The sequence below is a fragment of the Geotrypetes seraphini genome, chromosome 2, assembly GCF_902459505.1.
Source record: "Geotrypetes seraphini chromosome 2, aGeoSer1.1, whole genome shotgun sequence".
Lineage (NCBI taxonomy): Eukaryota > Metazoa > Chordata > Amphibia > Gymnophiona > Dermophiidae > Geotrypetes > Geotrypetes seraphini.
The window spans coordinates 128709051-128732898 of NC_047085.1; the positions used below are offsets into that span (position 1 = coordinate 128709051).

Here is a 23848-nt window from a genome sequence, read left to right on the forward strand (position 1 = left end):
TATCCTCAGATAGGTCTTTCATGGGATTTCCAAATGCCTTTATCTCTACTGACTTTTGGTCATTTCCTGACTATGAACCTGTTTTGCCTGGTGGCGGGACTAAAGTGCGTGGGACAATCGCACGCAGGCAAATGAACACAGACAAATGTGCGCAGGACATCAGTGCGCCGGATTAAAAGTTAAATTTAAAGTGCTTTGAGGGTGTGTGTAGGAGGAAACCCCCACTTTACTTAGAAGTGTTGCTGCTGCCCTTGGGGGGACCCCTCCCCCCACACTTACAGAGGAAACTGTAATTTTTCCCTAAAACAGGGAAAAATTCTAATTTCCTCTAATGGGGGGGTTACCCCCCAAGCCCCCCCCCCAACGGCAGTGCCAACACGTCTAAGTAAACCGGGGGGGCTCCCCCCAAACCCCCTCAGAGCACTTTATATTTAACTTTTAATCCGGCGTGCTGATGTCCTGCGTGCATTTGTCTGTGCTCTTCTGTCCGCGTGCGATTGTCCCACGTTCTTTCATCAATGAACCGTTCTGCCTGCCTTGACTTCTGCATGTTCCTGGATATTGTTTCTGCATGTCATTTGGATTTGATTCTGTACCCAGATCTTCTGTCTTTTCGTTTGCTCGATACCCAGTGTCCACCTCTTTCTGCTGTATCAGAGTGTTCAAACCAAAATAAAAGAGAGCTGTTACAATTGAAGGTGCATGTCCTAAGACACTTGTGGTTCTCCTAGAATGGACCTGGCCATTTCAAATAAGTTTTGTGGCAGGCTATTTGTAGACTATCTATGTTAATGCCCTAACGCAGCTTAGTAAAAGGAACCCTTAGTTTTCCATGAAGACTCATCTAATCCTAATTCCAAGTAACAAGCATGGATTAAGACAAGAATGGCACTCTTCCCCTGACCCTACAACCATTACCTTTAAATCTAAAGTAGATCAACCCAAACCCAAACAGATGAACATAAATCTGCTCATTTTCCTGTGATATACTGGCAAAATGATATAATTAGTAAACATTTTCTCAAGGTCTAGCTCTGAATACAATTTTTTTCTAACTTATCTCAAACTGTACACTTTCTCCCTAAAAATATCACAAGAATGAGTTATCTGTAGTATTATATCTAGATAAGCTGTTATTTATATTACTGTATATGTAATGTATATTACTTTTCTACCATTTTAGAGATTACATTATTATCCATTAAATTCAAATATGAAACTTTGTTTACTAATTTCATACTTATTGTTTCTGATATCATGCTTTGGTTCTCTAGCTATAACAGAGAGGAACCCAAAGTTTGCCTGAATCATTTGCTATTAGCTTCTTCTACAAAAAAAAAATTAAATTTGAGGATAATCCTACCTCAAGAGCTTATTCTGTTCCTGGCCATTGACTGTGACAGCGAAAGGCTCATCTGAAAGCACTGGAGCATCCCATCTAAAAGCATAAAACATATTACATTTCATGAAAAAGCTAATTCAGATTGTTTAATTCTGGTAATATTGCCTCTGTCACCTTCAAAATCAAAATGTTCTTTCCCGTTATTATAAGGCAAACAACCAAATTGCTAGAAAAGCCATTTGAAGACGCAGCTGCCTTATGTTGCATACTAATTCGATTTAAAAAGCTCATACCTCACAAGTATTGTTATCTAAAACACACTGTTGAGCAAAGGAAATTCAAAAATATTTCATAAATGTTGAAAGTGGAGTAGATGATAGTGGCCAGTACCCTTGGACTGTACTGAAATCTTGTCATGAATCTCATACCAGGCACTATATCAGTTGTCTTGCTCTATTTATTTGCTCACTGCTTTGGGCACTGTGCCAACCTCATTGCAAATAACTGCATTAGTCAAGTGTATCCAAATTATTACAACACAGCGTCCATCCCAGTTATTGCTGTTGAAGCATTTTCTGAATCTTCACATCACTAGCAAACATTTATTTGAAGGGTGCAGTCTGCATAAATTCAGTACCACTTTGATTTTCTATAGTTTTAAAGCTGTGACTTTTTTTTCCCCCCAAGCTGCTTTATGACATTCTATTTCCAGTAAGAACTATTATTTATAGCTAATGCCTTTGAGTTGCCCTCTAAGTCATAGAGTTGTAGAGCTGTTATATGATTTTATATTTGTTCACATGAAGAGTTCTGCTTTTGTTTTGACTAATCTTAGTTTAATCAGTTACTTGTAAGCACTGTATTCTATATTGGAAACATTGAAATATAATTTACTTTGCACTAAATAAGATCCTCTATTCTTATTTATTATTACATTTCACGGTGAATTTAGGGCTTTTAAAAAGGTACTAGATTGATAGCTCTGGAAATTGAAGCCCTCCATTTATCCACTGAGCGATGCCCTTCCAAACCTCGTAACCTTGCCCTGCCATTGGGCATCAGCCCCGTTCTGATGACATCACCTCTGGATCTGAAAGGGGACCCAGGCTGAATCATTCCATTTTGCTCCTGACATTTCCAGTAAGAATGCCAGCCATGATGGTGGTTTTAATGAAATGGACAAGTGTCTACTTAAGGCTACCTCAAACCTATTGGCACATTTAACATTAAGATGTAATGCTAACAACTTTTAAGTCTCCTCTAATCTAAACTGAATCTAAACTGGAAATATAGAAATTAAATACCTGAAAATTCTTATTGTAGTTTACTGATCTGATCTGGATTATACATTAACCCCCCCTTTTTTTTTTTTTTTACAAAGCACAGAAGAGGTTTCTAGTAGAGAATGACACGGTGACAAAATTCATCACCGTTCCCGTCCCCGCAGATAACCGCGGGAAACCATCTTCATGTCATTCTTTAAAGAGAGAGGGAAGAATCAGAGTATGAATGGCCACAACCAGTGACCCGCAAGCTTTGCTTTGAAGAATGCTGGTGTAAAAGGACTGAGGTTGAAATAGACACTAGAAAATGACATGGGATTATTTCCCGCGGTTATCCGCGGGGACGGGAACGGTGATGAATTTTGTCACCGTGTCATTCTCTAGTTTCTAGCACCGGCCAACATGCTGAATGCTATGTGCTGCTCTGGCGCTCATAGAAACTCTTTGACCATCAAAGCAGAGCATTCAGTGTGCCAGCCAGTGCTAAAAACCTCTTCCGCACTTTTGTAAAAGGAGTGGTGGTGGTAGTAATTATTTGCATTACTAAATCCAAGTTAAAGGTGAGCTACAATTATGTATAGTAGGTAACTAGTAGCCTGCTAAAGCTGACTTCCAGGGTTCTTACTACCTATGTGATTAACCCCAACTTAAGTATATTAATGTGCAATAACTAGTTATTGCACACAACTAAATAGAAACATAGAAAATGACGGCAGAAAAGGGCCACGGCCCATCTAGTCTGCCCACACTAGTGACCCACCCCCTAACTTCCTCCATGAAGAGATCCCACATGCCAATCCCATCTTTTCTTAAAATCTGGCACGCTGCTGGCCTCGATTACCTGTAGTGGAAGATTATTCCAGCGGTCAACCACCCTTTCGGTGAAGAAATATTTTCTGGTGTCACCATGAAATTTCCCACCCCTGATTTCCAGTGGATGCCTTCTTGTTGTAAATAGAGCCCTGGCTTTGTGCCTAATAGAAAGAATAGTGGTGACTGGCCTGAGGTCACAGGAAGTGAAAGTGAGAGAAACAAGATTTGAATCCTTGCTTCCCCAGTTCACAGTAAGGCTGTGCATTTCTTTGAAAGGAAATGGTAACTTTTGGCCAAGATGGTGCCAGGACAGCCTGTGCAAGCACTTTGCTCCAGGCAATTTCTTTTTTGTAGTTGAATTGCTCTTTCTCTTGCCTGTTTGGTGGTCTGATTTGGATAAGAGGAAAGCTAGATCATATTTGCGCAGGTCCCATAAAGTGGTGGTTGGAGAATCTTGGCCTGTATGTGCAGCCTAATGATGCAGAGTTTCGCTGTATCTTTTTGGACATTAGACAATCAGAACTATACAAAATATTCAAGGTACAGTCACACCATGAATTGATACAAAGGTATAATAATATTCTCAGTTTTATTTCACATTTCTTTTCTAATAGTACCTAGCATCTTATTTGCCTCTTTAGGCCACCACAGCACATTCAGCCAGAGATTTCAGTGCATCGTTCACAGTGATGCCAAGACCATTTTCCTGAGTGGCGACTCCTAATACAGAGCCCAGAGTCATATCTATAGTTTAGATTATATTCCCTTATGTGTACTAAAACACATCTATTCCTACTGTAGTCCAGGACATGAACACTGTACTGTCTGATGCTTGATATTCATGTTATGAATTCTTATTAATCTTATGTAAGCCACAGTGATTCCTAGCAGATTGCTGGGTGTAAAAAAAACAATATGGCATGGTATGGTATGGTATCTGCCCAGATCCCCAGTCTTGTCAGGGTTTCCCTGCAATACCTCACAATACAGTCACGTTCTAAAGTTTTGAACAATTTTGGCCCATCTGAAAATCAGATCACCTCACTTGTCATTTCTTTTCAAGATCATATATAAATATGTTACAAAGCACCATTCTCAGTAACAATCCCTGTGTTTGTTTGTTTGTTTATTTCTCACCAGCCCATATCCAGAGCAAGTTACATATTAACATACAAAATAAAAAAATGTACATTTATCGTGGAACGTCACTATTCACCTTTTTTCATTTAGAAAATTGATTATGTAGCCCTACTGCCTGGCTAAAAGTTATCTGTTCACTGGGATCAAAATTTAAACACTCAGGCCTGGATTCTGTAAATAGCATAAAAAAATTGGGAGCCTAACTTAATTGACTGCACCAATTAAATCTCATTGCAAAGAGTAGGTGCCAGCAAGCACCTACCAGGGTAGGCACTGGAATTGCACCTACAGCCCTGGTCAAAGTAGGCAAGTTTAGGTGTGGAGATGACCTTAGGCACTTCTATGCACAATTCTCCCAAAAACATAGAAGTTGAAAATGTAGGCCTTTAATACCTTGACCTACATTACCAGTGCCTAAGTTTTTTTAGGCGTTAGTAGCCACAATTCTATTAACGGCGCCTAAGCGGACTGCCACACGGCCAGCACCGTTTTTGTAGGTGCCATTTACAGAATCCAGGCCTTACTATTTTAGTCAATTAACTCCCAAAATTATAGGGCTAAAGTGCATTTTTTGAAAATTTTCCTTGTGGTACACAATGCTATACCACTTCAGTGCACCTATGCATGGTGATTGGAAAGAATAAAAAGCCCGAGAGCCTGTCTCGACGGGCGGCTCTAACGCGGAGCTGGGGGCCCGCGTTGCCGTCCGTCGGGATGATAGATAGGAGGGGGCAGGTAGGCAGGAAAATATTTTAAGAAGGGAGGAGGTCTTTCCCACCGTGGGAGGGACCTCCTATAGGTTAAATTGGGGCCGCAGGGTTGCGTGGGTGGGGGGGTATATAAGCTGAGTGCTCGGAGGACCGTAACGGTTTCCGGTCCTCCGAGGCAGCTTTCCCGCCCTCCCACCCGTTAGTTCCGTGTGAGGTAGTGGGGGTTTTTATTTGGCGGTATCCCGAGCTACTGGCGGCTGGTCTCATCATGGGATGAGTGGTAGGCCAGCTGGGAGCCGTGCCGGTGGGTCGGATGACCCTGGACAATGGGGCATGTGGGGACATGCCACCCCTCGGACTCTTGCTTAGACGGCAGGGTCGGGGGCCATTTTCATCTATGTCGGTAGCTCGGGATCAGGGGTCACAATGGTGGGTTCCATTGTGGCGGTTTAATCAGGAAAAATGTTAGTTAAGGATGTTTAATATATGTGGTTTAATATATGTAAATTGTATTTAAATATGTTTTCAATAAACAGGGCTGCGGCCAGGTTTTTCCACTCAGGTCTATGTGTCTCATTGGTGTGCGGGTGGGATTGGTAATTAATGTTGAAATGGTATGCATGGGGGAAGCGGGCCGCTCCAGCTTCCGCTGTTATGGAAAACCCTATATTTTTCATTCTAACTTTGTTGTTTAATAGTATAATTTAGGCAAATTTGGGTAATTTCTATCAAAATGATCATCAAACAACACTTCCCGTAAATTGATTGCCAGACCACACTCGCTTATTTTTTCTACCATGCAAAAATGACATCAGTGTGATGTCATTGTTTGCACTAACCTTATAATTTACTTTGCAAGAATATCTCTCTGTTTGCTATTAATCAAAAAAGGTCACATACGATTTTGCTAAATGTACATTTGGACAATTTTTATGTTTCATTCCAATTTTTAAGTCTTGTATTTTACAAGGTATGAGACAGCAACATTAGAGTATGGTATCTTGCATTATGCAGAAATGTATTGAAAACACGGCAATCACTGGAAATGTGATTTAAATAAGTGCATAGGAATTGATGTTATCAGGTAAAATATGCAGGTTCCCTTTTTTTCTGTTAATCATATAGGCCTTCTTTTACTAAGCCATGATAGAGGTTTTCACCGTGGCCCAGGGCACTAAATGCTCCGACACTGTTCCAATGCTCAGAGGTCACTTAAACAAAGCTGTGTTAGGCTTTTTTATCGCTAGCTGCGGCGGTCATTAGCTACAGTGCTCATAGAATTCTTATGAGAGTCGGAGCTAATACCGCCACAGCCGGTGATAAAAAGCCTAACGGAACTTCATAAAAGGAGGAGGGGGGATAATTTAGGCACCGGTAGGGTACTTACTGGCACCTAACTTATGGTGCTGTTTATAGAATATGGACCTATGTGCATGGTGTTTATTTTTTGTATTTATTTTCTGAATGGGGCATGTCAGGGTTGGAAAATGGACATGCTATCCAGCTAGCTCAGGGGTAGGTGACTCCGGTCCTTGAGAGCCATATTCCAGTCGGGTTTTCAGGATTTCCCCAATGAATATGCATTGAAAGCAGTGCTTGCAAATAGATCTCACGGCTAAGTCTTAATAATAATAGCTAAAGAGGCATATGATCAAGAAACTGTTTTATTTTACTTTTGTGATTATGATAAATATATTAAGGGCCTCAAAATAGTACCTGGCGGGCCGCATGTGCTCCCCGGGCCATAAGTTTGAGACCAGTACCCACACCCTAATAGGAACATAAGAACATAAGAAGTTGCCACCACTGGGTCAGACCAGAGGTCCATCGCGCCCAGCGGTCTGCTCCCGCGGCGGCCCATCAGGTCTGTGACCTGTGAAGTGGTTCCTGACCATTTCTGTAACCTACCTCTACATCTATCTGTAACCCTCAATCCCCTCATCCTGTAGGAACCTATCTAAACATTCCTTGAAACCCTGTAGTGTGCTCTGGCCTATCACAACCTCCAGAAGCGCGTTCCATGTGTCCACCACCCTCTGGGTAAAAAAGAACTTCCTCGCATTTGTTCTAAACCTGTCCCCTCTCAATTTCTCTGAGTGACCCCTTGTACTTGTGGTTCCCCATAGTCTGGGTAAAATTGAACAATTCAACCTTATCAAAATAAAGAATCTTCTTTAGATTTGTTGTAAAAAGAATCTCAGGTGACAATAATGTAATACATGGAAAATTCAAAGGATTCCATCTTAAGATGAATGCATGACTACTCTTTGACAGAGGATGTGGCAGCAACCTGCAGTGATGCAACTTGACTATTGAAAGGCTATTCCACTTACTCCAATTTAGTTAACATTAGACAATTTATCAACCGTATATGAGGATAATTTGCATAGTTGAGGTAAAAAAAAAAAAATCTCTGAGGCTCAATTCCAGTTTATTAATTGCTTGCAAGATATCACTTAAGGCAACATCTTTCACAGTATTCTAAAGTAGGTCCCAGAGGGGATGGCTCAAACCTAGGCACTAAAACAGAAAGTGACAGCAGTGCAAAGGAGAAAATGGTGGGAGTAACAGGACCACAAACAACAAATCTTGCAGCTGGCACATCCAATGTAGGCAATACATGCCAAATCAAAGGGCCTCTAGCACCTGTAGGAAGAAGAGGTCCTCACAAATTGGACTTACATTTATCTGTGAAGTCAACAATGAAAGCTCACCTTAAGTAGTAAAAGCAGTCCAGAACAATCCAAAGTAAGATCAATATTTATTTTCCAATTTAGGGGCACTTTTACTAAGCTAACCTGAGGTAAGCACTAATGTGTGCTTACCTTATGTTAAAAACCACTACTGGAGGACATGTCAGGTATCCCACGGTAGTTCTGTGTTTGGTGAGGTGGGTGTGTGATGCAAAAACAATAGTTTGGTCCAGGTAGAGAAAGACATGGGGACAAATTTTTTCCCGTCCCCACGGGAACTCATTTTCCCATCCCCACGAGTCCTTTTTCTGTCCCTGCCCCATTCCTGCAAGCTCCATCCTCATCTGCACAAGCCTCAAACACTTTAAAATCATAAGCGTTCGAGGCTTATGTGGTTAAGGCAGAGCTTACAGGAATGGGACAGGACAGCAACAAAACTCATAGGGACGGGATGGGGAAATTGAGTTCCGGCGGGGACAAGGACAAATTTGTCCCCATGTCATTCTCTAAGTTCAGGGCACTACAATCTTTTTGAGCTGTTTCAAGTTTCAAGTTTTTCAAGTTTTATTTAAATCTTGATAAACCGCTCATCAAAAAAGTCTGAGCAATTTATAATAAAATTGAATTGAAAAAAGAGTAAAAACACAAGTACAGGAAATATTACAACCAAACAAGTGGATATATAAGGAATGAAGGGAAGAAATACAATATTTAAGTAGGAAAAAAACCAAAAGAAAAGCTGAATAGAAAAGGGGGGGTTATTAAAATCAGCCTATTGTCATCTAAAAAAATATATATTTCTCAACTGTTAAATGCTTTGATAATAAATGTCCAGGTGGGTGGGAAGATTTTTTTTTTTTTTAATATTTTGAATGTAAATTTTGGGATAAGTAAAAGGGGGGGATGATATATGTATTTGTCATATAATATAATTCTGATTGAATTTAAGTGCTGTTAAAGTGTAAATGACTGTATAATATGTTGCACTTATTTTTGGCTTTAAAATGAATAAAGATTTACCAAAAAACAAAACAAACCAAAAAATAGGAACGTTTTAAGGTTAGCCTTAAACTTGGATATGGACGTTACTTGGCCTAGATAAGAGGGCATAGCATTCCATAAGGTAGGGGTCCTTACCGAGAAAATGGATTTGCGAGTGGTGTCATATACGATATGACGTAGTGAAGGGATAGATAAGTTTAAAGCTAACCTGAAAACATTTTTCTTTAATGATGCATACTAAACAATAACTATATATAACCAACCTATTGACAACAACCCCAGACTACCAGATGTTCAGAAAGGAAATAAAAACTATACTCTTCAAGAAATCCCTTAATAAAGCTTAATACCATGATAAAGCTTAACCCCCCTCTTACCATCCCCTCCCTAACCCCAGATCCTACTTTTCTCTCTCTTGGAAACCTTCTCTGATCTAACGTTGTAACCCTTCTTCCATAACTCTTTTTGTAATCCACTTTGAACCGAAAGGTAATGGCGGAATAGAAATCTGTAATGTAATGTAATATACTGCGCTTTTGGCATCTATGGAAACAGAAAAATATTCCTAATATATTTTCCCACCCTCTTTCTTTTGCATTTTGTAGTTCTCACCTTTGACCTATTCCATGTATTTTAAGTTGTTTTTAGTAATTAGTGCTTCTAGAGTGTAAGCCGCCCTGAATGTATCTCCTGTATCTCCAAGGCATGGAGTAGTATATTTTAATAAACTTGAAACTTGAGATTTTGGTGGTTAGAACGTAATATTATCGAAGTGTTATATGGAAATAGTAACCTCTCTATAAAAGCTGATGAATGTTCCTCTCTAAATTTAAACGTGAGAAATACAATCTTATATGTCAGACGGTGAGTAATGGGTAGCCAGTGAGAATCTGGGAGAAGAGGATTAACATGGTCAAATTTTTTAGCTTCACACTTCTCCCTCCATATTCGCTGTGATAGGGGATTAACAGAACCGCAAATACAGAAAAACCGTGAATAACTTTTTCATATGTTATTCGCTGTTTTTTATTAAAAACCTTCATGAATATAGTGAAACCGCAAATAACATGGTGGGAGACCTGGTCTGTTCCTGAAGGAGAGGCAAAACACAGTGAAGAAAGTGCTGGGAATCAGCGATTTCTCTATGCAAGCTAATGTAATTTGGGGGGAGGAGCCAGCAAGCTAAAAACGTGAATAATTGAAACAGTGAATGCTGAAACCGCGAATATAGAGGGAGAAGTGTATATAGAAGTTTCACAGCGGTGTTTTGTATCACTTGTAGGTGTCTAATCTTTATATGACAAATACCCTGGTACAAAGCGTTACAGTAATCAAGCAAATGAATTAAAATGTTAAGATGGTTAAAGAAGCTAAGAGAAAATTTTATGTTTGTTTCTTAATGACCTGAAAATGAAGTACAACTAATCTATTGTTAAGGTCATAGTTACTTATTTGGTGATGAAAATCCCTAATTAACTTTTGTTGTGAAAAACATTGCTCTCCTATCCTGATTTGGATAACATCAATGAATGGCCTGGGATGGGTAAGAGCTAGGAAGAGGTGAGAACAAACACACAGCGATTTTAAAAAGCCTCTTAGGTTTATACAATCTAGTAAAACATAAGAATTTTTAAAGCCTCTAAAGGCTATTAAGTCTGCGAAAGCACAGGGATTTAACAATTCAAACCACAATCTCTCACCACATGCAGGCTTTTAAGTCACCATTTCCAAAAAAGCAAAACTCAGTTTGTGTTCGCCCTGCAACAGAGACAGCTTCTGCTCATTCCCTCGGGATGTTAGATGTTGATGAAAGGCCACTTCATATTACAGCTTGTAGCAATTGGGTTAGAGATTTGTAAAGCATGTTCTGTACACAGAATTTACGAGAACTATAAGAGTTCATCCGCAAAGTGTTAGTTTTTGTTGTTTTTTTTAATATAAATCTTTATTGATTTTCAAGTAGTAACAGTGCAATGCATCTGAACGTATAACAAATCAAGAAAAGCACTTTGAACTTCCAAATATTCGAAAGTAATCTTTTTCCCCCTACCCCCTTTACTTAATCAATAATATAAATGCAATAACCCACTCTTATTTAAAGTAGTAATACATTCCCACCCTGGATGTGTAAGGAAATCAGACAAAAATTAAAGAGAAATGACAACTATATAGAAGCAATAAAAGATGCCAATGGGCTCAACAGCAAAATGTTGATCAACACCATTGGATGAAATTGCATGGAATTCACCAGCATGTTTGCATATGCCAATGTGGTCCAAAAGGTTGGTTTTTTTAGATAAGGCTGCAAAGCAATCATTAGACCTACACAGGGCTGATTTAAGCCAAGGGCTACTCTAGGTATATCCAAGTCAGAGGGTACCAAAATCTGTTGCTTCTGATAGCAGTAGCTTATTCTAAGGTGATAGTGGTACTAGTGGTGCTGGAGGAAGGGGGAGGCACAAAAGCACTAACTGGCTTGGGGGGGGTCATAAAATCTTGAGCCAATCCTGGACCTGTAAGTATTCAGTCAGTAGTAAAGATGAACTAATAATGATAATTTAGAACACAGAAAATTTTAATGCAAAAATGTTGAATTTACCTGGGGGTGCTGAAAAGTTCTCAGTCCAACCAACCAACTTCCTAAATTCTGAGCATTATTATGCCACTGTAGCTGAAAAGAGTGTTATCTTGTTTTGTTAAGTGTCGTTTTGCAGAAACACAATTCTGGCCCCCTTTTATGAATCCACAATAGGGCTTTTTATTGCCGGCCGCTGCGGAAAAAGCTCCAATTCTCATAGGAATTCTATGAGTGTCTCAGCTTTTCCGGTTCATAGACAACCCCGCGAAAGACAAAGGCACGCGCCGACAACTGAGCGCAAGACGGAGGCGCGTGCCGAAGAAAATTACAGTTTTTAGGGGATCCGACGGGGGTTTTTGTTGGGGAGCCCCCCCAGTTTACTTAATAGAGATCGCGCCGGCGTTATGAGGAGTTTGGGGGGTTGTAACCGTCCACATTTTACTGTAAACTTAACTTTTTCCCTAAAAACAGGGAAAAACTGAAGTTTTCATTAAAATGTGGGGGGTTACAATCCCCCAAACCCCCCACAACGTGGCGCGATATCTATTAAGTAAAGTGGGGGGTTCCCCCCCACGCCTCCCCATCGGAGCCCTAAAAACAGTAATTTTGTGCGGCGCGCACCCCCGCACTGCGCTCAATTGTCTGGGCGCGCCTTTGTCCCGGCGCGCTTTTGACCTGACACCGCTTTTACTGCCATGGACGGTGATACAAAAGCCTAATGCGGTTTCATAAAAGGGGGGAGGGTCTATGTTTTGACATTATTTCAGATCATTGATTGAGCCATACCCATGTTATTCTCTTCTTGGTTGGGCTAGGAACTTTTCAGCACCCCCTCGTAGTGAACTCTCTGGTTGCCCCATTCTTCTGCTGTTTTGGGATGCATGTCAGACTACTTGGATAATTTTGCGAAACCGTATTGCATGTGTTTGTAGCAGCTACTTCAAAATTTTGAAATTGATCACTTGAATCATTTCTGGCTTCTCTGTGAGATTGCTTTAACTGGGCCTCTTTTTTTTCTGGCTGATTAAACTCTTCTGCAACGGTATGTTGGCAATTTTAAACCACTAAAACTAACATTTAGAGCAGTACCATAAAAGTTATTTTCAAACGTTTCATTTTGCTTATAAGAGAAGCAAATTTGAATTGGGTGTCCCTTGCCTCATTCATATCTTTTGACAAATTTTCTAAGACCTGCCATATTTTATCATAGTTCTGAATCATTTGCTGCAGAACTCTATTGTTAATCCTGTTAACCATCAGCTAATTTAAAGAATGGACAGCACAAAGAATCTTATTTAAAAAAATGAGCAGTCAGGTTAGAGGTGTCTGTATCATCCCAATTTATTGCTGGTATAGCCATAATTGTTCTCCACAGCAATTAAATACTCTGGATACCTCCTATTATGCTGACATAAGGGTGCAAGATATTTGATCATGCTATAAGTGAATCTGCATTACATTATACTGAACCACAGTTTACAGTATGGGATCTAAAGTGTATGACCAAACCCAGATTGGTGGTTAATGTATACAGCAACTATTATATACAGCAAGACTTGCAGCTGAATGATTTTGCTAGCAATTCAAATTCAGTAAATTGTTTTACAATTTGTCCCTTTAATATGACAAATCTGAATATAGATGTCAGCTGATCAACATGCAGCAGTAAATCAGGCATGGAATTCACAATAATTAAACAATATTAAGCTTATAGATTTTCTGAAACAATTTTTTTAAATTTCTGCTTCATCACACACATTTATTTATTTGCTTACTTTGTATGTGATGGGTTTTTTTGTTTTTGTTTTAACTTGACACCTCACCTTATCAAAAGCAATTCTGGGTGGGCCACATTTTAAAAAAAATATTACCTAGAAATAAAACTAATGGCCTCTTTTACAAAGCCGCGTGGCAACAGTCCCGAAGCCCTTTAAATCTCTATGGGCCTCGGGTCCATTAGAGAAGCGCAGCTGCTAGCGTGGCTTTGTAAAAGAGGCCGTTAGTAATAGTAATAAAAAAATAATTTACATTTTCTAAAAACTCACTGCATAACCCCATCTTAAATATTTACCTGCCACATATTTTAACCATCAGGAAATTCCCAAATGAACTACCATACTTTCAATTATTTTTTCCTAAGGACAAATAATTTTGCTGTAACCATAATTCTAATGAAAGAAGATTTCATTCTTCTAGAGCAGCATAAGTAAATAGCCCCTTCCAGGTTGGCTAAAATACATATTACTTTAGTAGGGCCTGGACGTTGAAGTAGAATTCTCTGTGAGGAACTTAAAGCTCTAGAACAAGGGTGTCAAAGTCCCTCTTTGAGGGCCGCAATCCAGTTGGGTTTTCAGGATTTCCCAATGAATATATATGAGATCTATTTGCATGCATTGCTTTCATTGTATGCTAATAGATTTCATGCATATTCATTGGGGAAATCCTGAAAACCCGACTGGATTGCAGGCCTCGTGGAGGGACTTTGACACCCCTGCTCTAGAATGATTGCTTGCCCTCAAACAAGTAGCCAAATAGTTGGAAACGCCATCTTGCAACACCTTAAAAACTAAACAAAGAATTTAAAAATGTAATCTGTAGATAATCAGTGCAACATGAGTACTAGAGTCACTTGATTCCTTCTCCATCTCTCCTTCAACAATTTCACTATAGTATTTTTAACAACCTGCAGGACATCGTATGGAAGGTAAGATGGATAAGTTAGAGTCTCTATGGGTCAAAATTCTGGGAACAAATGGACCGGAAACGAGGATAGGCATCTAATACCAACCCACCAGGGCAGTCCGAAGAAATTGATGGAGAAATGATGGATGAGATTAAACGCAACTGCAAGGGAGGCAACGCAGTTATCATGGCGATTTCAACTATCCGGGGATAGAATGGAACATAGGCACCTGCGGCTGTGCTAGAAAGACCAAGTTCCTGGAAACAGTAGGCGATTGCTTCCTGGAACAACTTGTCAAGGAAAGCACGAGAGGAAACGCAATTCTGGACTTAATTCTAAATGGACTGCGAGGACCGGCACAGGATGTAGAACTAGAAGGGACGCTGGGAAACAGCTATCACAATATGATCCGCTTCAACCTGGAATTAGGGGTGAAACATCAGTCCAGAATGATGGCCACGACGCTAAACTTCCGAAAAGGAAATTACGAAGGGATGAGATGCATGGTGGGGATGAAGATTAAGAAGAGGATAAACACTGTAAAGACGCTAGAGCAAGCTTGGTCTTTTAAAAATACAGTCACTGAGGCGCAAAATCTATATATACTGCATATCAACAAGGGATCAAAGAGGAAAAAGGATAAACAACCGGCGTGGCTCACTGTAGAGGTTAAGGAAGTGATCAGAGACAAAACCTTAAACCTCATTTAAGGAATGGAAAAGATAAAAAATGGATGAAAACTGGAATAAGCACAAATAACATCAACGCAGGTGCCATAAGACAGTAAAACGGGCCAAAAGAGACTTCGAGGAAAAAATAGCCAAGGAGGCAAAAAACTTCAAGGCATTATTTCAATATATTAAAGGGAAACGACCTGCGAAGGAAGTGGTGGGGATCGTTGGATGACTAAGGAATAAAGGGAGTGCTAAAGGAGGACAAAGCAATTGCTGACAGACTGAACATGTTTTTTGCATCTGTATTTACCGAAGAGGATATACACAGCATACCGGAACCCATCAGGCTATATGCTGGAAGTGAAAACGGGAAACTGACAGGATTAACGGTCCGTCTAGAAGAGGTATGCAGGCAGATTGATAGGCTTAAGAGCGATAAATCCCCGGGACCGGAAGGCATCCATCCGAGGATCATCAAGGAACTGAAAGGGACAAAGAACTGAGGCTAGAATTGTTTCAGTACTATGTGAAGAGCGAAATCCAGATTGACGAAGATGGAGAATGAAATTTTCTCCACCTTCTTCAACTTCTCCACCTTCTTCTTTTGATACAAAGCAGTGATTGCAAATAGGTCTATAATGAGCAGATAAAGAGGAATCTAAAGATGAGGATTTTAAAAAATTGGATAAATGATGGCATTCTTCCAATCATCTACTGTACCTGTTTTGAGACTAACATTCACCATAATTAAAAGATAAGGTCTTATCTGAATGTGCTGTGTCACATTTGCTGTGCCACTACCGCGGCTTTCTAAAACGGGCCCATAAATAGTAGATTATTATAAATTATGTATTCAGTTGTCAACTGAGGTTAACCTTAAACATAGCTATGATTTTTTATCTTTTGCAAAAGACTAAATGAACCTATGCTAAATGCATTATTGTTACATGAAGAACAAGGAAAAACAAATCACACAAATTTCCCCACTTAATTATTATGCTAGAAATTAATTGTAATATCACTGACCTATTTGGTCATGCCCAAGTTAATCACGTCTGAACTTTTCCCAGTGGGGAAATAAGTGTGTTTACTTCTTGTCATCCCAGAATATCAACTAAAAATCAGTCACATATGCCTGTACTCTGATCACTGCCGTCTCCCATAGCCATTATCTCCAAGCGCGAGATCTATTCTGCAGACTGCTTCTATGAAATCAGTGTTGGAAACTTTTCACTTCCTCCGGGCCTTCTTTCAACTGCATTCAATCATTTGCCACATTAAATTATACCAAACTCTGTTTGTAGAAACCCTCCCTTCTCTTTTGTTTGCAAGTAACTGTTTTGTCATACTGAAATAAGAGTTTATGTGCAGTAACAGCCTAATAAGCCAACAACTTTAGTTGCTTATTAAAGTCAAGCATGTGTCTTTGTTTCATGTTGCTAATGATGTGGAACCATAAAGGCCCAAGTATATTTCGCCTGGACGGTGTGGGAGCGAATGCTGAGAGCTCATTACTTGGCTCCCCATTGGAATCCTGCAGGCTTCTGCTCATCGAGGAGACTGTGGGGGCTTTGACAGAATTATTATACTGAATATTTTTAGACTCATTAACTATATCACCAAAGCAAAACATCTCTTCCTTAGATGCAAATGGTTGTAGCTACTGCGGCTTTGCTTTAGTTATTGCAGAAAAAAGGATGAAGCTTGAAAACAACTTAAGGAAAAGAGTTTCATGCTTGAATGTTTGAATTTGCAGCATATATTGGGAACTTCACAGGTTTCTTGCAGTCTTTAAGGCATCCATATCTAAGTGGCACTTTAAAGATGCATACACTGTATATTTTTGTACTGCTAAACAGTATTTAAAGTCACAGCTATCTTTAAATATGTAGCAAGGTTTATTGCAAATACCATCCCTTCTGGGGTGATTGAAAGCAGATTATTGATGACCTTACACTAACCTGGTTGTGAGAAAATCAATGGCAAAATGCTCCCTGTTGTCCTTTGCTTGAATTCTTTTTGCCTGTCTTATGATGTAAACAAAATTCTTGGGTTTTCATAAGGAAATGTTAACTACTCTTGCTGGTTGGTAGAAAGAAACCCCTGTTTTTATTTCAGGTCTATCTCGTACTCTAGAAAGGCTTCTCGATGCTGATGGTTAATTTATATAGCAATGATGACATAAGTATGGTGAATCTCAACTAACAGCTAATATATGACTCCTCCACCTGAAACCGTGCTAGATAGTAAACATGAGATGTTTAATATGACACATACTTGCACAGGCTTAGTCAAAAACATAAGAGGAGGAAAAAGCCTCAGCAGACTGAAAACCCACCTTTTTCATATAGCTTTCAGTCCTTAATCTTACTCCTCTGCCCTCAAACCCAGCCCGCTGATTAACCGTTCCCTTTAACACAGTGGTCTCAAACTCAAACCCTTTGCGGGGCCACATTTTGGATTTGTAGGTACTTGGAGGGCCGCAGAAAAAAATAGTTAATGTCTTATTAAAGAAATGACAATTTTGCATGAGGTAAAACTCTTTATAGTTTATAAAACTTTCCTTTAACAGTTAAAAGGAAAGATATATAAACTATAAAGAGTTTTAACTCATGCAAAATTGTCATTTCTTTAATAAGACATTAACTATTTTTTCTGCGGTCCTCCAAGTACTCTATTTTTTTCTGCAGCACTCACATTTAAAGTTCAATATCTTTTCTTTCTCAAAACTGGCACATTTCAATCACTAAATTGAAAATAAAATCATTTTCCTACCTTTGTTTGGTAATTTCATCAGTCTCTGGTTGCACTTTATTCTTCTGACTGTGCATCCAATACTTCTTCCCTTCTTTCAGCCTCTTGTATGCTTCCTCTCCTCCAGACCTCATTCCCTCCCCCAACTTTTTCTTTCTTTCTCTGTCTGTCTTTCTCTGATTCCGTGCCCCATTTTTTGCTTTGTTTCTGGTTCCCTGTCCCCCCTCCTTCTTTCTTCCTTCCTCCGTGCCCCATTTTTTGCTTTTTTTTCTGGCTCCCTGTCCCCACCCCACCTTCTTGCTGTTGCTGCTGCCGCTATCGGGAACAGGCCATCTCCCTGCTTCTCTTCTGCACGGGCCAACCAACTCTCGCTGCCCGATGTCAATTCTAACGTCGGAAAGGACGTTCCGGGCAGCCAGGCAGCGATTGGCTAGCCAGAACATCCTCTCGACGTCAGAATTGACGTCGGGCCGCCAGAGTTGGTCGGCCCTGCAGGGAAGAGAACAGTGGACCGCCCCCCCCTTGGTACGCCACTGGAGCAGCAGCGTGTCTGGCCGGCTCGTTCGTTCAAAGCCGCAGGTGGTGGCTCCTTGCGAGATCCGCGCCTGAAGCCTCTCTGATGTTGTGACATCAGAGAGGCTTCCAATGGAGGAGTGGACAGCGCAAGGAGCCGCCAACCCGCGGCTTTGAGCGAACGAGCCGGCTGCTGCTCCAAAAGGAAGAGAATGATGGCCTCCAGACCGCGGGCCGCAAATAAAACCTGGAGAGCCACATGCGGCCCGTGGGCCGCGTGTTTAAGATCGCTGCTTTAACAGTATCCATGACATCCGGTTTGTCTGTCTTGCCTTTTTCAAGCAGGGACTGTTTTCTTATTGTTTGTGACCGTGCAGCGCTGCATGCGTCTGGTAGTGCTATAGAAATGATTAGTAGTAGTAACCTAACCCTTACCACTCAGAAAATGTGGCTAAAGGTGTCGCTGGCATAAAAGCCCTCCTCTGTCAATGAAAAAAGCTCTGTGCGGTGCAATGTTGCAACAATAACAAGATAGAAAAACAACTTATCTCATGTGAAAGATCAGCACACCAATGATGGCCAGCATTTCACAATTCATGCTGCCTCAGGGTGTAAAATCACCGATCGATCCTTTTTAGTGGAACGCACGAACACAGCGTCTCCTTGCAAGACATTCTGGGGGGTATTCTATAAATGGCGCCAAAACTTTCTTTTGAAGGGCACTTTATGTAATATTCTGATGATTTCATGTTAATGTTTGATTTTATTTGTCTTACTGAAATATGTATGTAACGATATGGAAACCATTTAGGTTTAAACGGTATATAAATTTTTAAAATAACACTTAAGCGCTGATAGGCACCATATCAGCGCTTCAGTAGAGAAATGTCATTTAAAACAGCAAAAAATGGTAAAAATGAAGCACCTACTGGCACCCAAATAAAAGGCCTATGTAGGCGCTTTACGGTGCTTAATGCCACTATGGGCGTGGCTAACACCAGAAGTGGTGTTAGGTGCCATAAAGCGCCTATGTAGGCCCAATTCATGGCATAGGCATGGTTCCCAAACCTGTCCTGGGGGACCCACAGCCAGTCAGGTTTTCAAGATATCCCTAATGAATATGCATGAGAGAGATTTGCATACCTGTCACTTCCATTATATGCAAATCTCTCTCATGCATATTCATTAGGGATATCTTGAAAACCTGACTGGCTGAGGGTTCCCCAGGACAGGTTTGGGAACTACTGGCATAGATAAACACTGGAAATGTAGGCATGGAAAACCCTGGCCTACATTTCCAGTGTCTATCTTTCACAAAGATGTGATTCTCTATAGGACGCTATTACGTGATTGACACTGGCATCCTATAAAGAATCCAGGCCTCTCTGTTTTCCAACATACCTTTGGATCCTGAAGAGAATGCTTTGTATGGGAACAGTGTTTTCCCTTTGAGATCCTTTCATTAGATTGGAAATGTTCTTATCAGTAGCCCATTATAAGAATTATAGTTATCAAAGGCCTATACCCAGATAGAGTGAAATTTAGCCAACTAGATTGCCTTGCTTTAAAACTGCAGTTTTCAAAGCAGGTAAAAGTATTTGTAGGCTTTTGCAATGATGTCCTTAAGACAAAACTACTAATGCTTTACATCATAACCAAACTGGATTTAGAGAATTCTTCAGCACTGAACATTCCATGCTTGCATTGGTTAATTCAGTATGTACTTCTTTAAATCAAAGGAATGAAGTGCTTTTAGTATCATTAGATCTTAGTGCCATATTTGATTTGGTTCATCTTCCAATCCTTCTTCACTGGCTCATAATTTTAGGAATATCTGGGACGTACTGTCATGGTTTCGTTTATACTTGCAAGGTAGGATATTTCAGGTTCAATGGTTTATCCCCCCTTCCCCTTTACAAAGCCATGCAGCAATGGCCCCATAGCCCTTTAAATCCCTATGGGGTTTGAGGTGGTTATTGCAGCAACCCATGCTAAACAGCTTCATAAAAGAGGCCCTTAGTTTATGGTTTTTTAAAACTTGTCTCTGATCCAAGATGGCTGCAGCAGTTTGCTGTTGAGAGAGATGCTGCTAAATATTACCTCTACTAGTGAGAATTCCTAACAGCCATGTCGAAAAGGAGGGGAAAGAGCATTGGAAGTGCCTCCCGATGCCTGGTAGTACCCTCAATCAGCGCTATTGATGAAATTATGAGGCGCCTGCAACGGGAATCAATTTTGTCGGGGCTTTGCCCGCTGCAGACACCCAGGGCTCGATGCCACCTTGACCCCCTCACCAGAGCACCGCCCCCACAACCTCAGAGAACAAGCTCTCCACGTGAGCTCGACAAGTCCGAGGAAGCAGTGTTTGAGTCGTGGGAGGCCAGTGAGGGCTCATTAATGAACTCTGAGGGGGGTTTGGTAACCCCTAAGAGATAGCCTGAGAAAGGAACATCAATGGAGGTGGACCACGGCGGACAAGAGGTACGTCTGGAAACTGAGAAGGTTTCTCTGCCACTTGACACTTTTTCCACAATAACTAAACCCCCCGAGGTTACTTTGGATGCCTTGTGGGATCTCATTGTTAACCTGGGAAAATTGATATCACCACAAATTAATGAACTAGGGGAGAAGCTAAAAATACAAGCAAAGGAACTTTCCACATTAAAACAAGATACATTAACAGCTAAAAATGAATTACAAAAAATTTCCAGGGAGGTTACTTCAGTAAAGGAAATTCAGGAAGCACTGGTAACAGATAATATTTATTTCTTTAATGAAGAAATTAGAAATACAGTGGTACCTTGGTTAAGAGCATAATTCGTTCCAGAAGCATGCTCTTAAACCAAAACACTCGTATATCAAAGCAACTTTCCTCATAGAAGATAATGGAAACTTGAACAATTCGTTCCACCAACCCCCCCCCCCCCCCCCGAGGCTACCGGCGCAGTTCCATCACCCCCTCCCCCCGCTCTAACCGGCATTGCACCCCCCATGAACTGGCATCGCAACCCCCCCACCGCGTGAACGCCCCCCCGCAAGAACTGTAAAGCACCCCCGTGCTGAAAGCGGCATCCGCCCGCCCTTCCTCCCAAGCACGGTCCTTACCCCTTCTGCTTGTTGTAAGGGTGAATGCGAGCTCCCGCCTCTTGCCTGGGCTGGGCCTTGAGCATCTGTGCATGCTCAAGGCCTTCTGGCTCTCGTTTTCTCGGAGATCTCGTTCTCTCCGAGAGAACGAGAGCCAGAAGGCCTTGAGCATGAGCAGATGCTCAAGGTCCAGCCCAGGCAAGAGGCGGGAGCTCGCATTCACCCTTACAACGAGCAGAAGGGATAAGGACCATGCTTGGGAGGAAGGGCGGGCGGATGCCGCTTTCAGCACGGGGGTGCTTTGCGGTTCTCACGTGGGGGCGTTTGCGCGGGGGGGGTGTGGTTGCGATGCCGGTTAGAGCGGGGGGAGGTGCTCATACACCAGAACATGCTCGGTTTGCGAGGCAAAAGTTTGCTGAGTGTTTTGCTCGTCTTGCAAAACACTCGCAAACCGGGTTACTTGCAAACCGAGGTTCCACTGTAATGGAAAACCATAGTAGAGCTAATAACTTACGTATACTGAATTTCCCAAAGATTCCTATTGTAACTCCACTAGAAAATGTTAGAGGTACTTCATAGAAATCTTAAATGTACCGAAGCAATCTATACACTCCTTTGTTTGGGTCTATTACCTTCTTAAGAAAAAAGATCAACAATAACCTGAAAATGAAAACCAACAAGAGACCCCACTAGATGGTTCAAATTTTTCGCCATACAGCAACCTACATACTGATTGCCTTTCGGCGCTCGTTTCCTCTACAGGCTACAGTTTTTTGGCGGTTCCAACTTACCTTTGGTTTTTCTGGACCCCTGATGAAGGTGTGTTTTCCGAAACATGGACCGTGTTGGGTCCCTTGATTTTAAGGTGTTGCTTTTAACCGCTTTTGATTCAATAAACTTATCCTTCATCATTGTACGGGTTTCTCCAATTTTTCCTTTGTTTTGCTTCTGTACCCTTCACTGCAGAATCCGTTGGTTCTTCTCCCTTGTGTTTTCAAATTTATTGGAAGCATCTGATGCTTCTCTTTCTTATCCAGCTACACTTTTGTTGACGGAAGCTCTGTTACCGGACAAAGAATGGATTTTGAGGATGTTTTTCCAGAACAGATCTAAGGATTTCCTGGGACATAAAATCCAAATGTTTCCAGATGTCTCCAGGGAGACACAAAAAAGGAGACAACAGTTTCTAATTTTGAGACCAGCGGTAACTGAGATAGGAGGTGTTTTCCATTTAAGATTTCCCTGCAAGTTTGTGATTAGATACCAGTATTTAAAGTATGTTTTCTTGGAACCATCCCAGTTATCCAGTTTTGTATCCCTTAAATGGGAGAGAAGAATCGAAATAGTAATAACAACATATTTGAATGAGTAAGATTCCCACTCAATAGTAAACTGCAGATTACTTGCTAGGTTTATTATCCTTTGTTGTTCTTCTTTTTTAAAAAAATCACTCTGATTTAGGGCTCCTTTTATCAAGCCGCGCTAGCGGAATTAATGCACGCGACATTTCATCACTTGTTAACCCCCGCGCTGGCCTAAAAACTACCACCTGCTCAAGAGGAGGTGGTAGCGGCTAGCATGGCCGGCGGTTTAGCGCACCCTATTACGCGCGTTAAACCGCTAGCGCGGTTTGATAAAAGGAGTCCTTAATCTTGGATTCTTTAGATATATTGAGGACTTGAGATAGATTAAGCAAGTTATTTTCCTGTTAAAAATATTATTTCAATTTTCATCCATGTATACTGTCTTAATTTACCTTTCTGTACAAGTGTTTAATACTTGGTATATATTTTTGAAAATTATAAATAAATAAAAACTTGTTATACTGCCTGTTCTTATGATAGGTCCAAGCGGTTTACAATATAAATACCATAAAAGAAAGGAATTCCATATATAACAGGGCAGCTTTAAAAGGGAAACACAACATGCACTCCTTCATTCACACCAACAACTTTAGCTTAACTACTGGAGTTCCCCAGGGCTCAATTTTGGGCCTAACACTTTTTAACATCATTCTTTTGCCCCTCATAGAGCTTTTTATTAAAATCACATGGAATTTCCTTTCTCATGTATGCTGATGACATTCAGGCCTTCCTTTACAAAGCCGTACTAGCGTTTTTAGTGCCAGCTGCGGCGATAAGATCTCCAATGCTCATAGGAATTTTATGAGCGTAGAGTTCTTACCGCTGCAGCCGGTGCTAAAAACGCTAGCGTGGCTTTGTAAAGGAGGTGGGTCAGTTAATTTGTCTTCTACAATCCTGCTCAAATAATTTCTGGTATCTCGTAAAACCTGATCTTGTCACAGATTGACTTTCATCTAATCAACTTTTTTGCAAATCCACTCACATTCTGCTCATTCCTCTAACTCTAGTGTAGTTGAACCCAAATTATGGAATTCCCTTCTTTTATATATCTGTTCTGAATGATCATTTTAAAAACTCAAGGCATTTTAAAAAACACATTATTTCATTGCGGCTTATTCATTACCATCATAAGTTGTCTCCATTTACTCTTTGCCCACTATGGTATCGCTTCCTTTTTCTTGTTTCTTTTCATTCCTTCCCCTCCTTTTGTATCTT

At 40.7% G+C, this 23848-nt stretch overlaps 1 protein-coding gene across 3 annotated transcripts in view; it reads left to right on the forward strand.

Annotated features, from left to right (window-relative positions):
- CCDC178 (coiled-coil domain containing 178) overlaps positions 1-23848 on the forward strand; it is a 483231-nt gene that overhangs the window by 381802 nt on the left and 77581 nt on the right. The gene's annotated exons all lie outside the window — the stretch shown is intronic.